We start from the raw sequence: 17,400 nt of genomic DNA on the forward strand, positions 1-17,400 counted from the left end.
CTGATGCATGTAACAACAGGAGAAGCGCAGCTGTAGAAATTTCTGGGCATAGGAGGAACACAGCAAATTGGAAGAGGGCCCCAGGGAACAATGGGGGAGATGGGAAGTAGGTGAGAGATAAGGAGACCAGCCATCCATAAGAAGATGGTTATATATCCTTGTCCTCTTTAACCCAGGTGACATTATGTGACTTGCTTTGGCCAGTGAAAAGTGGTCCAAAGTGACACATGTCACTTTGGGGCAGAAGCTTTGAAAACCAGTTCCTTTCCCTCTTTGTAACATAATGCCTTGTAATGCCTTTGTAACACCTTTTTCCCCAACAAGAAATAATGTTTCAAGTGAAGGCTGTTCTGTCAGCCTTGATCCCATTATGAAGACAGTGAGGAGCAGAGCTGCAGCTGACCCATGATAGGCATACAGTGCGAGTAAGAAATTAATTTAAATTTGTCAGTCATTGAGATTGTGGGATTACTTGTTACCTCAGCAGATCTTAGACTATCCTGATTGATACAGAAATGGTGCAAGATACTTGAAAGAGGCCTTGGCTGTGTAAAATGTTAAGTAAGAGATACGTTAATTTAAAAGTGGTTACAGGAGGAGCTAAGAAGGCAGAGGAATAGGACAGGGAGACCACTTTCTCTGCTACAAATTCATCAAAAGAACATTTAAATGCTGAGTAAATTCCACAAAACAACTTCTGAATGGTGGCAGAGGACATCAGGCACCCAGAAAAGCAACCCATTGTCTTCAAAAGGAGAGAGAAGATGTCCAGTTCCACCCACCAGGACACCGACACAAGTTTCCCTAACCAAGAAACCTTGACAAGCCACATGTACAAACCCACACACAGCAAGGAAACTCCACAATAAAGAGAACTTCAAAAACTGCCAGAATACAGAAAGGACACCCCAAACTAAGCAATATAAACAAGATGAAGAGACAGAGGAATACCCAGCAGATAAAGGAACAGGATAAATGTCCACCAAACCAAACAAAAGAGGAAGAGATAGGGAATCTACCTGATAAAGAATTCCAAATAATGATAGTGAAATTGATCCAAAATCTTGAAATCAAAATGGAATCACAGATAAATAGCCTGGAGACAAGGATTGAGAAGATGCAAGAAAGGTTTAACAAGGACCTAGAAGAAATAAAAAAGAGTCAATATATAATGAATAATGCAATAAAGGAGATCAAAAACACTCTGGAGGCAACAAATAGTAGAATAACAGAGGCAGAAGATAGGATTAGTGAATTAGAAGATAGAATGGTAGAAATAAATGAATCAGAGAGGAAAAAAGAAAAACAAATTAAAAGAAATGAGGACAATCTCAGAGACCTCCAGGACAATATTAAATGCTACAACATTCGAATCATAGGAGTCCCAGAAGAAGAAGACAAAAAGAAAGACCATGAGAAAATACTTGAGGAGATAATAGTTGAAAACTTCCCTAAAATGGGGAAGGAAATAATCACTCAAGTCCAAGAAACCCAGAGAGTCCCAAACAGGATAAACCCAAGGCGAAACACCCCAAGACACATATTAATCAAATTAACAAAGATCAAACACAAATAACGAATATTAAAAGCAGCAAGGGAAAAACAACAAATAACACACAAGGGAATTCCCATAAGGATAACAGCTGATCTTTTAATAGAAACTCTTCAAGCCAGGAGGGAATGGCAAGACATACGTAAAGTGATGAAAGAAAATAACCTACAGCCCAGATTATTGTACCCAGCAAGGATCTCATTCAAATATGAAGGAGAAATCAAAAGCTTTAGAGGCAAGCAAAAGCTGAGAGAATTCAGCACCACTAAACCAGCTCTCCAACAAATACTAAAGGATATTATCTAGACAGGAAACACAAAAAGGTGTATAAATTTGAACCCAAAACAATAAAGTAAATGGCAACGGGATCATACTTATCAGTAATTACCTTAAACGTAAATGGGTTGAAAGCCCCAACCAAAAGACAAAGACTGGCTGAATGGATACAAAAACAAGACTCCTACATATGTTGTCTACAAGAGACCCACCTCAAAACAGGGGACACATACAGACTGAAAGTGAAGGGCTGGAAAAAGATTTTCCATGCAAATAGAGATCAAAAGAAAGCAGGAGTATCAATACTCATATCAGATAAAATAGACTTTAAAACAAAGGCTGTGAAAAGAGACAAAGAAGGTCACTACATAGTGATCAAAGGATCAATCCAAGAAGAGATATAACAATTATAAATATATATGCACCCAACATAGGAGCACCACAATATGTAAGACAAATGCTAACAAGTATGAAAGGAGAAATTAACAATAACACAATAATAGTGGGAGACTTTAGTACCCCACTCACACCTATGGATAGATCAACTAAACAGAAAATTAACAAGGAAATGCAAACTTTAAATGATACAATAGACCAGTTAGACCTAATTGATATCTATAGGACATTTCATCCCAAAACAACGAATTTCACCTTTTTCTCAAGCGCACGTGGAACTTTCTCCAGGATAGATCACATCCTGGGCCATAAATCTAGCCTTGGTAAATTCAAAAAATTGAAATCATTCCAAGCATCTTTTCTGACCACAGTGCAGTAAGATTAGATCTCAATTACAGGAGAAAAACTATTAAAAATTCCAACATATGGAGGCTGAACAACACACTGCTGAATAATCAACAAATCACAGAAGAAATCAAAAAAGAAATCAAAATTTGCATAGAAACGAATGAAAATGAAAACACAACAACCCAAAACCTGTGGGACACTGTAAAAGCAGTCCTAAGGGGAAAGTTCATAGCAATACAGGCATACCTCAAGAAACAAGAAAAAAGTCAAATAAATAACCTAACTCTACACCTAAAGCAACGAGAAAAGGAAGAAATGAAGAACCCCAGGGTTAGTAGAAGGAAAGAAATCTTAAAAATTAGGGCAGAAATAAATGCAAAAGAAACAAAAGAGACTGTAGCAAAAATCAACAAAGCCAAAAGCTGGTTCTTTGAAAGGATAAATAAAATTGACAAACCATTAGCCAGACTCATCAAGAAACAAAGGGAGAAAAATCAAATCAATAAAATTAGAAATGAAAATGGAGAGATCACAACAGACAACACAGAAATACAAAGGATCATAAGAGACTACTCTCAGCAATTATATGCCACTAAAATGGACAACGTGGAAGAAATGGACGAATTCTTAGAAAAGTACAACTTTCCAAAACTCGACCAGGAAGAAATAGAAAATCTTAACAGACCGATCACAAGCACGGAATTGAAACTGTAATCAGAAATCTTCCAGCAAACAAAAGCCCAGGTCCAGATGGCTTCACAGCTGAATTCTACCAAAAATTTGGAGAAGAGCTAACACCTATCCTACTCAAACTCTTCCAGAAAATTTCAGAGGAAGATAAACTTCCAAACTCATTCTATGAGGCCACCATCACCCTAATACCAAAACCTGACAAAGATGCCACAAGAAAAGAAAATTACAGGCCAATATCACTAATGAACATAGATGCAAAAATCCTTAACAAAATTCTAGCAATCAGAATCCAACAACACATTAAAAAGATCATACACCATGACCAAGTGGGCTTTATCCCAGGGATGCAAGAATTCTTCAATATCCGCAAATCAATCAATGTAATACACCACATTAACAAATTGAAAAATAAAAACCATATGATTATCTCAATAGATGCAGAGAAAGCCTTTGACAAAATTCAACATCCATTTATGATAAAAACTCTCCAGAAAGCAGGAATAGAAGGAACATACCTCAACATAATAAAAGCTATATATGACAAACCCACAGCAAACATTATCCTTAATGGTGAAAAATTGAAAGCATTTCCTCTAAAGTCAGGAACAAGACTAGGGTGCCCACTTTCACCATTACTATTCAACATAGTTTTGGAAGTTTTGGCCACAGCAATCAGAGCAGAAAAAGAAATAAAAGGAATCCAAATTGGAAAAGAAGAAGTAAAACTCTCACTATTTGCAGATGACATGATCCTCTACATAGAAAACCCTAAAGACTCCACCAGAAAATTACTAGAACTAATCAATGAATATAGTAAAGTTGCAGGATATAAAGTCAACACACAGAAATCCCTTGCATTCCTATACACTAATAATGAGAAAATAGAGAAATTAAGGAAACAATTCCATTCACCCTTGCAACGGAAAGAATAAAATACTTAGGAATATATCTACTTAAAGAAACTAAAGACCTATATATAGAAAACTATAAAACACTGGTGAAAGAAATCAAAGAGGACACTAATAGATGGAGAAATATACCATGTTCATGGATTGGAAGAATCAATATAGTGAAAATGAGTATACTACCCAAAGCAATTTATAGATTCAATGCAATCCCTATCAAGCTACTAACGGTATTCTTCACAAAGCTAGAAAAAATAATTTCCCAATTTGTATGGAAATACAGAAAACCTCGAATAGCCAAAGCTATCTTGAGAAAGAAGAATGGAACTGGAGGAATCAACCTGCCTGACTTCAGGCTCTACTACAAAGCCACAGTCATCAAGACAGTATGGTACTGGCACAAAGACAGAAATATAGATCAATGGAACAAAATAGAAAGCCAAGAGATAAATCCATGCACATATGGACACCTTATCTTTGACAAAGGAGGCAAAAATACACAATGGATTAAAGACAATCTCTTTAACAAGTGGTGCTGGGAAAACTGGTCAACCACTTGTAAAAGAATGAAACTAGAACACTTTCTAACACCATACACAAAAATAAACTCAAAATAGATTAAAGATCTAAACGTAAGACCAGAAACTATAAAACTCCTAGAGGAGAACATAGGCAAAACACTCTCTGACATACATCACAGCAGGATCCTCTATGACCCACCTCCCAGAATATTGGAAATAAAAGCAAAAATAAACAAATGGGACCTAATTAAACTTAAAAGCTTCTGCACAACAAAGGAAACTATAAGCAAGGTGAAAAGACAGCCTTCAGAATGGGAGAAAATAATAGCAAATGAAGCAACTGACAAACAACTAATCTCAAAAATATATAAGCAATTCCTACAGCTCAATTCCAGAAAAATAAATGACCCAATCAAAAAATGGGCCAAAGAACTAAATAGACATTTCTCCAAAGAAGACATACAGATGGCTAACAAACACATGAAAAGATGCTCAACATCACTCATTATCAGAGAAATGCAAATCAAAACCACAATGAGGTACCATTTCATGCCAGTCAGAATGGCTGTGATCCAAAAGTCTACAAGCAATAAATGCTGGAGAGGGTGTGGAGAAAAGGGAACCCTCTTCCACTGTTGGTGGGAATGCAAACTAGTACAGCCACTATGGAGAACAGTGTGGAGATTCCTTAAAAGACTGGAAATAGAACTGCCTTATGATCCAGCAATCCCACTGCTGGGCATACACACTGAGGAAATCAGAATTGAAAGAGACACGTGTACCCCAGTGTTCATCGCAGCACTGTTTATAATAGCCAGGACATAGAAGCAACCTAGATGTCCATCAGCAGATGAATGGATAAGAAAGCAGTGGTACATATACACAATGGAGTATTACTCAGCCATTAAAAAGAATACATTTGAATCAGTTCTAATGAGGTGGATGAAACTGGAGCCTATTATACAGAGTGAAGTAAGCCAGAAAGAAAAACACCAATACAGTATACTAATGCATATATCTGGAATTTAGAAAGATGGTAACAATAACCCTGTATACGAGACAGCAAAAGAGACACTGATGTATAGAACAGTCTTATGGACTCTGTGGGAGAGGGACAGGGTGGGATGATTTGGGAGAATGTCATGGAAACATGTATAATATCATATATGAAATGAGTCGCCAGTCCAGGTTCGATGCACGATACTGGATGCTTGGGGCTGGTGCACTGGGACGACCCAGAGGGATGGTATGGGGAGGGAGGAGGGAGGAGCGTTCAGGATGGGGAACACATGTATGCCTGTGGCGGATTCATTTTGATATATGGCAAAACCAATACAATATTGTAAAGTTAAAAAATAAAATAAAAAAAAATAAAAGTGGTTACAACTCGTGGGGGATCCTAAGCCTTAAGCTTTATTTATGCTGTTTGCTGCTGCTGCTGCTGCTAAGTTGCGTCAGTCGTGTCCGACTCTGTGCAACCCCATAGATGGAAGCCCACCTGGCTCCTCTGTCCCTGGGATTCTCCAGGCAAGAACATTGGAGTGGGTTACCATTTCCTTCTCCAATGCATGAAAGTGAAAAGTGAAAGTGAAGTTGCTCAGTCGTGTCCGACTCTTAGCGACCCCGTGGACTATAGCCTACCAGGCTCATCCATCCATGCGATTTCCCAGGCAACAGTACTGGAGTGAGGATGCTGTTTGCTAGTCCTTATATAACAGCCATTCTCTCTTTAGAATTCAAGGTTTTGCATTTTTTTTGCTATTTAATTTATGTTTTAGACAAATCAAATTATACAGTGCTAAGAACACTTCATGAAAATACTCTGATTAGATTTATGTTGCAAAAACAGAGCATTGAGGCAATTTAGTGGCGACATAAGATTTTCTGTTAACTAGAATTGTTGGAAATTGAGGAGATGGGTTTACTTCTTTTAGATGACTTTTCTCCCTAGTTTATTCCATTGAGTAGTCCTTAGTTTGAGATTGCCCTTCCAAACCCAAAGCCAAAAATAGATACAACTTTGGTAGCTATTTTTATAAAGAGTTGAGCATTAAAAGCAAGTTAATAGTTGATTTGAATCTTTTTTCCTTGCCCTAATCAATAATAACTGATACTATCTGCTTCCTCAGAGCAATAAATAATAGTATTGTTATATCTGATAAAATATATGCCAGAGTCCTATATTGGAATATATTCCCCAGGATGGAGGTTTTTATAGAAGAGACCCAGTAGCAGCATGGAAAAAAATGCTATGAATCATCCACAGTAGTTATGTGACTTGACCTTTTTGTGTGTGTAAATAAAGGCTTGGAAAGAGAGAAGAGTACTGGTTGGGGCAGGACAGCAGGTATATTAAAATAGGTATCATGAGGCAGAGGGTTTGACTGAAGTCCATTGTTCACCTGGATAGGTTTCTGTTTCCTTTTCTTATTTCCTCTAGTATAAAAATACCCTTTGTTCCTCTTTATTGGCCCAGTGTATGAATCTTAAAAACTAGAGAAGCCACAAACCATGTACTTTCCATGGACCATGAAATGGTGATGCTGAGGGGAAGATGAGGGTAAGCAAGGCCGCGGTGTTACTTCATCAGGACGCCAAGTGGTGCTTGCTTCTGTTGACAAAATTCTTCCCTTGTCAAGGAAAAAGATTTATTAGGTGGTGCCTTTGTTCTTTATAGGCCTTTCAGAAAAAAGGGGACAGGAAAACTCATGCACTTCTAGGGGATCAGGCTATAGATATTCAATTTCATAAACCATGTATTTTTGATGTGTATTATTATTAAGTGCACTCAGCACCCAGAACAGAGTTGACATTTTCCCCTTAGCAAGGGAAGAATTTTATCAATAGAAGCTTCTCTATGCAATAAGCCAGGTAACTGCATAGCAGAGTAGAATGTCTTAAACTGTTATAAAGTGTATCGTGTTTCCTCCTAGGAGCCATAGTAATACTAAATATTATCTTTCTGACTGAAGAGTTGGTAGCAAATAAATCACAGAGATATAAGTATATTGTAGAGGTGAGACACAGGTGTAAACTTCAGAAATAATTTAAATAGCAAATTAATGAAGTAACAAAATGGGCTTAAATCCCCAAGGAGCAGCCAATGAATGTAAAGTACATGTACAACACAGAAACCACTCAGGCGTCATGAATTTGACCCAGAATTAAAGATAGCTGTTACAAACATTGACAAACATCAAATTCCCCACAATTTCACTTGCCTACGTAGGACTCACTTACATGCCTCCTTGGGAGCGATGCTCTGGGCCTTTAAAAGAGGCAATCCAGTGTAGTTTTAACCAGTGTTTCCTTTTTCTGTTACAGTAAGTTTCCATGTAGAAGGCAGGCACTGTTGACCTTTATTACTGATCTTAAAATAGTAGGTATTTAAAAAATGAGTATTATTGTCAACTATGGGGCTTCTTCTTCCTCTAAAAGTTATCTCCTAAAAGGAGGCTGATTATTCCATTCATAATAGCACAAAAGTATGAATTACATAGGGATAATCTTAACAAGAAATGTTTAGTTTCAATATGAAGAAAACTAAATTTTTAAGGGAAATAAGAGAAGATTTTATTCCTTTGTAGGGGTGGGATTAAATATCTTAAAGAGATGAATTATGCTTTTTTGAAATGAGTTTACTAGAATCCTAATTATATTCATGTAAGACATTTTGGGGGCATAGAAATTATTCCAAAATTGTTCTGGGAGGGAAAATAAAGAATGGCCAAAGATTTCTTTGATAAAGAATCATAATGAGAGAACACTTGTACTATCATGTATTAAAGTGTAATACAATACTTCACATCAGGAGGGTGGCTGGTATCAAGAAAGAAAACAAGAGTTAGTGTGCTTGTAGAGAAATTAGAATCCTTGTTGATTGCTGGTGGGAATGTCAGATGTTGCAGCCATGGTAAACAATATGGCAGCTCCTCAAAGATTAAACATAAAATTATCATTTGATCTAGCAATTTCACTTCTGGATGTATACACAAAAGAGTTGAAGGTAGGGACTCAAACACTTGTACACCAGTGTTCATAGCATCATTATTCATAACAGCCAAAAGGTCAAGACAACCCAAATGTTATCAAAAGATGAATGAATAAGCAAAATGTGGCATATACATCCAAGGGAATATCATTGTCTTAAAAAGAAATGAAGGGACTTCCCCAGCGGTCCAGTAGCTAAGACTCCAGGTTTCCAAGGCAGGGGCCTGGGGTTCTATCCCTGTTGGTCGGGGAACTAGATCCATGTGCCACAGCTAAGAGTTTGCATGCTGCAACTAAAACAAAAAAATACTGTGTGCTGTGACTAAGACTCGGATCAGCCAAAAAAAAAAAAAAAAAAAAGGAATGAAATTCCAACACATGCTGCAATATGGATGAACCTTGATAAAATATGGTGGATATAAAAGGACAAATGTTGTATGATTCCACTTAATATGAGGTACCTAGAACTGTCACACTCACAGAGGCAGAAAACAGAACAGTGATTACCAGGAGCTGGAGGAGAGGAAGTTTAATGAGTACAGAATTTCAGTTTGGGAAGATGAAGACGTTTTGGAGATGGAGGGTGGTTAGGGTTGTACAACATTGTGAATGTGCCTAATGCCACTGAATGGTACACTGAAATAGTTAAAATAAATTTTATAATGTTACACATATTTTACTGTAGTAAAAAATATCCCCAAACCGTATTATAAAGTTATAGTAGCAGAGTCATGGCTCAAGATTAGTATTCAGTTCAACATGACCACATGGATATGCAAGAAACTCTATGGTGTTAATGAATTTAACATCTGATATAAATAGCTATTGGTATATATTGAAAAATATTTAGTGAATACTGGGACAATTAGTGAACTCTTTTGGGTAAAAATACATACTCAGCTCATATTATAATCTAAAATGATGGCCATTCTGACTGATATGAAGTGGTACCTCATTATAGTTTTGATTTGCATTTCTCTAGTAATTATGGCACCCCACTCCAGTACTCTTGCCTGGAGAATCCCATGGATGGAGGAGCCTGGTGGGCTGCAGTCCATGGGGTCGCTGAGGGTCAGATATGACTGAGTGTTTTCACTTTCACTTTTCACTTGCATGCATTGGAGAAGGAAATGACAACCCACTCCAGTGTTCTTGCCTGGAGAATCCCAGGGACGGGGGAGCCTGATGGGCTGCTGTCTGTGGGGGTCACACAGAGTCGGACACAACTGAAGTGACTTAGCAGCAGCAGCAGCAGTAATTAGTGAAGTTGAGCATCTTTTCACATGCCCTTTGATCATCTGTATGTCTTCTATGGAGAAATGTCTGTTTAGGTTTTCTGCCCATTTTTTGATTGGGTTGTTTGTTGTTATTGAATTATATGAGCTGTCTGTATATTTTAGAAAATTAAGCTTTTGTTAGTCAAATTGTTTGTAAATATTTTCTCCCAGTACATAGGTTGTCTTTTCATTTTACTTATGGTTGCTTTGCTGTGCAAAAGCTTATATGTTTGAATATAAGCTTTTGTATCATTTATTTTTGCTTTTATTTCCATTGCCTTGGGAGACTGATGTAAAAACTGTTGCTATGATTTATGTTTTGCCTGTGTTCTGTTCTTGGAGTTTTATAGTGTCATGTCTTTAAGTCTTTAAGCCATTTTGCATTTATTTTTGTATATGGTGTGAGGGTGTGTTCTAACTTCATTGATTTACATGTGGCTGTCCAGTTTTCCCACTTGCTAAAAGAGACTGTCTTTTTTCCATTGCATTATTCTTGTCTTCTTTGTTGAAGATTAATTGACTATAGGTGCGTGGGTTTATTTCTGGGCTTTTTAGTCTACTACATTGATCCATATATCTCTTTTTGTGCCAATACCATGCTATTTTGATAATTGTAGCTTTTTAGTATTGTCTAAAGTCTGGAAAGGTAATACCTCCAACTTTATTCTTTTTCTGCAGGTTTGCTTTGGCAATTCTGGCTCTTTTCTGGTCCCATATAAATTTTAGAATTATTCTAGTTCTGTGAAAAATATCATAGATAATTTGATAGGGATCTCATTAAATGTGTAGATTGTTTTGGGTAGTATGATCATTTAAACAATATTAGTTCTTCTAGTCCAAGAGCATGGGATATTTTCCCAGAGATTCCAAAAGTTTGAAGAGGATGAAATACTCTCAGTCGTTTTATGAAGCCATGAGCATCCTGATAACAAAAGAAGACAAAGCCTGCCAAAAAAGAAAATTATAGGCTAATATCTTTGATGAATACAGAGGCGAAAATTCTCAACAAAATATTATCAAACCAAATTCAATAGCACATAAAAGAGATCATACACTGTGATTAAACTGGATTCATCCCAGGGTCACAAGGATGGTTCAACATATGCAAGTCAATCAATGTAATATACCATGTCAACAAAAGGAAAGACAAAAAAAAATGACATGATCATCTTAATAGATGCAAAAAAAAGCATTTGATAAAATCCAACATCCATTCATAATAAAAATTCTTACCAAACTGGATAGAGGGAACATAGCTCAACAAATAAAAGCTATTTATGACAAACTCACAGCCAATATGGTACCCAATGCTAAAAGCCTTTCTGCTAAAATCTTGAAAAAGACAAGGATGCCCACTCTCACCACTTCTATTCAACATAGTATTGGAACTCCTAGCCACAGCAATCAAACAAGAAAAAGAAATAAAAGATATCCAAATTGGAAAGGAAGAGGTAAAATTGTCATTATATTCAGATGACATGATACTATATATACAAAACTCTTAAGACTCCACACAAAAACTACTCAAACTGATAAATGGATTTATCAAGGTAGCGGAATGCAAGATTAACATAGAGAAATCAGTTGGATTTCTTTACATTAACAATGAAATGCCAGAAAATGAAAGCAAAAAAAAAAGCATCCTTTTAAAATTGCATCATAAAAACCAACAAATAAAAAAACTTAGGAATAAACCTAACCAAGGAAGTGAAAGATCTATATGCTGAGAACTATAAAATATTGATGGAGGAAACTGAAGATGATTCACAGAAATGCAGTACTTTCTTATAGCCTGTGATTTTGTCCGTGGTCTTGCTCCTCATACTGCTACATGGAATGGCTGCTAATTAATGACTCACAGTAGAAGCCCATGGAAAGCAGTGACTCTGTCAGCTGGCGCAAGTGAGCTTGAGGCCTAGAGTCTTTTGTTGAAGCATAATCAGATCATCTTCCTTTCCTACCCACCACCAAGATAAAGCCTAGGGATGCTCATCTAGCTTTTCAAGGGCCTCCCAATTATACTTCCAATATCCCTTCTCTCCTCTAAATGTGCTCTTAATAATTATTCAATTTAGTTTTAAATCAGGGCAGGGGTAGTGTTTTATTCATCTCTTTAGCTTCAGCACGGAGCACTCAGCTTGACACAAGGGAGAGTTATTGCCTACTGAACTCGAATCAACTTCATTGGCCCTACACAGCTTGCCCTCAGGGTTGGGTTACCTTCCCATTGTATCATAGCTTGGACTTCTTCCCTTCCTAATGTCCCATGCCTGACCTTGGGCACCATCTCAATAAAGGGAAAGGTCTAGATGCCAGAATTCCTTCCCTTTAAACTCTTCACTTGTGCTGTTAGACACTTTGCTTTCCTCCTGACACATTTTAGAGAGAATTACATCTAAAGTTTGAAAACACTTGAAGAGTAATCAGTCACACTATTCGTGAATATACTGTGTAGGTCCTGTTTTCAAAGTTTCGCAAGTTTATTGTCTACGGAGAACTCAGTCTAATCTACTGTTTCTGAATTTGTCAACATTGCTTGAGTTTTTAGTGTTTCTTATTTCAACATTTCCATGTGTTTATGACTATGGAAATTTCCCTACTTTGAAATCAATAACAGTTAAATGTGTCTGGGCCAGATCTTGATTCAGTTGTCTGTTTTAAGATTGCTTAATTCTAATCTGTGCTGGAATTTATTCCTGGGAAGACTGCATTATTGTGGTAATTTATGTTCTTAAGGAACAATGTTGCTATATGAATAGGACCATTGGTTCAAGGAAAAGTCAAATAATAGTGATTGTTTTCCTACTTTTAAGAAAAAATGAACTAATGAGTGGATTATTATTATTATTATTTTTAAAATTTTATTTTATTTTTAAACTTTACAATATTGTATTAGTTTTGCCAAATATCGAAATGAATCCGCCACAGGTATACCTGTGTTCCCCATCCTGAACCCTCCTCCTTCCTCCCTCCCCATACCCTCCCTCTGGGTCGTCCCAGTGCACCAGCCCCAAGCATCCAGTATCGTGCATCGAACCTGGACTGGCGACTCGTTTCATACATGATATTATACATGTTTCAGTGCCATTCTCCCAAATCTCCCCACCCTCTCCCTCTCCCACAGAGTCCATAAGACTGATCTATACATCAGTGTCTCTTTTGCTGTCTCGTATATAGGGTTATTGTTACCATCTTTCTAAATTCCATATATATGCGTTAGTATACTGTATTGGTGTTTTTCTTTCTGGCTTACTTCACTCTGTATAATAGATTCCAGTTTCATCCACCTCATTAGAACTGATTCAAATGTATTCTTTTTAATGGCTGAGTAATATTCCATTGTGTATATGGATTATTTTTTCAATTAAAAATTTTCTTGTATTGGATTATATTGCTTCACTGGTAATAAGGACTAGCTTGTGAGTAAAGTAAGCAAAAACAGAGTAGAAAACCCAAACCTGAAAAGTAATATCTTAAAAGTTTATGGTGTTATTGTTTCTTGAATGCAGAAATATAAATATGCATCTTATAGCCACATTTTACTGCTAGTAAAATTATTTATAATTTGTGTGGTAGAATTAAATATATCAATCTTTCATGATATATTGCTGTAACTCTATCACAGGTCTCCTCATGAATAAATCTGAGGATTACTGCAACCATAGTTGAGTGCTCAGTATGAATTTTTGTCTAGTGAAGTTCCTAAAAAAACGATCTGAGTGCTTTCTATAGGATAGGAATTGTGCTTGATCTGGGTAGATGGAATATGATGTGACTAAGAGTCTCCTCTTCTTTGGAAGGAATGATGCTAAAGCTGAAACTCCAGTACTTTGGCCACCTCATGCGAAGAGTTGACTCATTGGAAAAGACTCTGATGCTGGGAGGGATTGGGGGCAAGAGGAGAAGGGGATGACAGAGGATGAGATGGCTGGATGGCATCACTGACTCGATGGACATGAGTCTGAGTGAACTCCGGGAGTTGGTGATGGACAGGGAGGCCTGGCATGCTGCGATTCATAGGGTCGCAAAGAGTCGGACACAACCGAGCTAAAGAGTCTCCTTAAGGAACTATTGATTATGTTTTCTTCAAGGTGGGTGAGGAGAGTTAATCTACATTTCATGCTGTTTATCTTAATGGGGGAAAGATCAAGCAGTTCAAACCAATCAATTGTCGTGAATGTGTTTAGAGATATCCAGCGATTCTTTCAGGGGGTGGGATTTGGGCGGACAGCAGGCAACTCACCTAACCTGCCCTTTTCTCACTCTGCAGCCTGGTTCAATACCCACCACCCTACTCTGAGTCCAGAGACTTAAATTCAGTGAAAAGCTTTATTGTAAACGATGTGACCTTGGAAAAAGGCCTGGTCTTATCTTTAGTTCTTTCATCTGTTTACTAAGGGATAGAGCTCAAAGTTTTCTTCCAGTTTAAGCTATATGAGTTGATTTTTACCGTCTAAAAAGGCTGCTAACATGGTTGGAGGAAGCTGCAGGTGAGGTTTCTGTTGCTATTGTGATGGTTTTAGGGCTAGGGAACCAGAAATAGTTAAATCACTTACCACTCCTCTGAGAGAGAAGTTTAAGAACAGTAGCTAAAATGATATTATTAGCTGACCAGCGAGTACTGATCACCAAAGCATGGCTCTGATAGAAACTGAGTTGGGGAATCCGGCGAAGGCCTGGAGATTGACAAGAAGCTTCCAGGCCCTCCTTTAATCTAGATGGCTGCCACTTTGTGGAACAGGCATGGCTCAGCCCAGTGTCAGGTGAGGAGAAGCCCACACAGAAAGAGAGAGAAAAAAACCTGGTCAGGCTCATCTCCTCAGACAGGCCTGGGCCCACAACAGGGAGAGCTCAGTTTGGGTTCCCAGAAGCAGACCCTGAGGCTGTTATACGGATGCCAGCGAACACTTCCGAAGTGCCCTAGGGGAAGCTGCAAGGGAATGGGCAGAGAGACCAGGGAAGATGGAGCCCAGTGAGGGGACCGTTCCAGGAGGACCCCAGTCTCCAGATGTTGTGGGGTACTCCAAGTAAAGCTGATGCCTCAGTCACCTGAGGTTGGGGTTGTGGTGGGGGGAGAGGGAGGGGACAAGAACTCCTGGGCACCCACATCTCTAAGTACATCCAGGTGAAGTGGTTACTGGCTAATCCTCTGAAGAAGGACCCAGACTGGGTCATGAGGGGCAAAGCAGCACCCAGAAGCTGCAGGATGGTGCACAGAACTTGTTCAGGGGCTTCTAGGGGATTTGGGTGGAGCTCTCATAGCATCTCCTTGGAGAGCAAGAGAGGAGAGGATATTTAAAAAAACCCAAAACTTAAGGACATGACTAAGGATCTAAAAACTGAGCTGGGCTCCCCACACAGGTGCAGGAAATGAGAGAGTCTTTCACAGGGTGCCGACCTCCCACTCCCTGCTGATGAAACATCCTTGGTAATTGCCCTGCTCTTTCTCGTCTTCTGGGGAAAGGAGTGCTATGGATGGGAGGGAAAGATGGGAGGTCGGCAGACTGTAGAAGCATCAAGAAGGAGGGTGGAAGGCCCCTTTACCACAGTCATCTCTGCCTTCCTCAGGGAGTGCTTTCTAGCTCTGGAGAGTTGTTCAGTTGCTCAGTCGTATCTTACAATTTGCAACCCCATGGACTGCAGCATGCCAGGCTTCCCTGTCCATCACCATCTCCCGGAGCTTGCTCAAACTCATGTCCATTGAGTTGGTGATGCCATCCAACCATCTCATCCTCTGTCGTCCCCTTCTCCTCCTGCCTTCAATCTTTCCCAGCATCAGGGTCTTTTCTAACGAGTCAGGTTTTGCATCAGGTGGCCAAGGTATTGGAGTTTCAGCTTCAGCCTCAGTCTAGAGTAGAAAATCCTCTGGAGAGTAGAAAATCCTAAATAAGATTGGCTGTTGTGAATCAGAGATTTGCCTGAATTATACAATATTGATGGATCAGAGGTCAGATTTTGTGACTGGAAGTTTAAGGATGTTTTTCTTGGATTATATGGTCCTCTTATCGTTAGTTCTCTATAAGCTAGGACAAGGAAAATAAACTTTGCAGTGGTTATTTTTTGACTTAATTTTATAGCTTTAATGACTTAATTCTATAGCTTCTCCCACCCCAAGACTGAATAGCCCATCAAAAGTTTTAAGTTTCACTGATTATGGTATAATAGTTTTGCCAGAATATAAACAGCTGTGTTTTTTCTTTCTTTCTCTCTCTCTCTCTCTTTTTTTTTTTTAATTAACCATGTGGTTTGGTTATGTTCAAAACCATGGGGTTTGAACATAAGAGCTATCCCAGGGACTGGATAACAAAGGCAGAAGTTCTCTGGTTTCTAATTGGTGGCAAGGGTGGTGTCATCTGTGGTACTGGAATATATGACACAGAGACCAAATTTCTTGAGCAATGCATTAGATCATATGGCCTATGGTATAAGGACTATTGCACAGAATGTTTGAAATTGGAACTAACCTAGGATATATATAATACACAATCCCCCTAAACTGTTGTTTATCAAATTAAAAAAAACACTAAAACCTATATCAAGAAATATATTTAGAAGAGGCAGGCTGATGCCCTGTGTGTGTGTGTGTGTGTGTGTGCGCGTGCACACACGTGCTGTGTTCAGTCATGTCTGACTCTGCAACCCCATAGGCTGTTGCCTCCTGGGTTCCACTGTCCATGGAATTTTCCAGGCAAGAATACTGGATTGAGTAGCCATTTCCTATTCCAGGGGATCTTTCCAATCCAGGGAACGAACGTGTGTCTCTTCTGTCTCTTGCTTGGCAGGCAAATTCTTTACCACTGCACTGGTGGTATTAAGGCCAAAGACTCTGGGGTAGGATTTGTTGTTGCTGTTTAGTCGCAAAGTTGTGTCTGACTCTTAGCGACCCCATGGCCTGTAGCCTACCAAGGCTACTCTGTCAACAGGACTTCCCCAGGTAAGAGTACTGGCGTGGGCTGCCATTTCCTTCTCCAAGGTGGGGTTGCGGCTGCTGCTGCTGCTGCTAAGTCGCTTCAGTCGTGTCCGACTCTGTGAGACCCCATAGATGGCAGCCCACCAGGATCCCCCGTCCCTGGGATTCTCCAGGCAAGAACACTGGAGTGGGTTGCCATTTCCTTCTCCAATGCATGAAAGTGAAAAGTGAAAGTGAAGTCTCTCAGTTGTGTCCGACTCTTAGCAACCCCATGGACTGCAGCCTACGAGGCTCCTCCGCCCATGGGATTTTCCAGGCAAGAGTACTGGAGTGGGGTGCCATTGCCTTCTCCTAGAGGTGAGGTTACTTAGGTCCAAATCCTGTCTGCTGCTTGCTAGCTGGACCATCATGAGTATATCACCTAAATTCTCTGTGCCTTAGTTTGTTCAACTGTAAAACTGGGGTAAAAAATAGTCCTCTCTCATCTGATGATCTTGAAGATTAAATGAGTTTATGCATGTAAATTCCTCTG

This window comes from Bos indicus x Bos taurus, chromosome 20 (genome assembly GCF_003369695.1).
Source record: "Bos indicus x Bos taurus breed Angus x Brahman F1 hybrid chromosome 20, Bos_hybrid_MaternalHap_v2.0, whole genome shotgun sequence".
In the NCBI taxonomy this organism is placed as follows: Eukaryota; Metazoa; Chordata; class Mammalia; order Artiodactyla; family Bovidae; genus Bos; species Bos indicus x Bos taurus.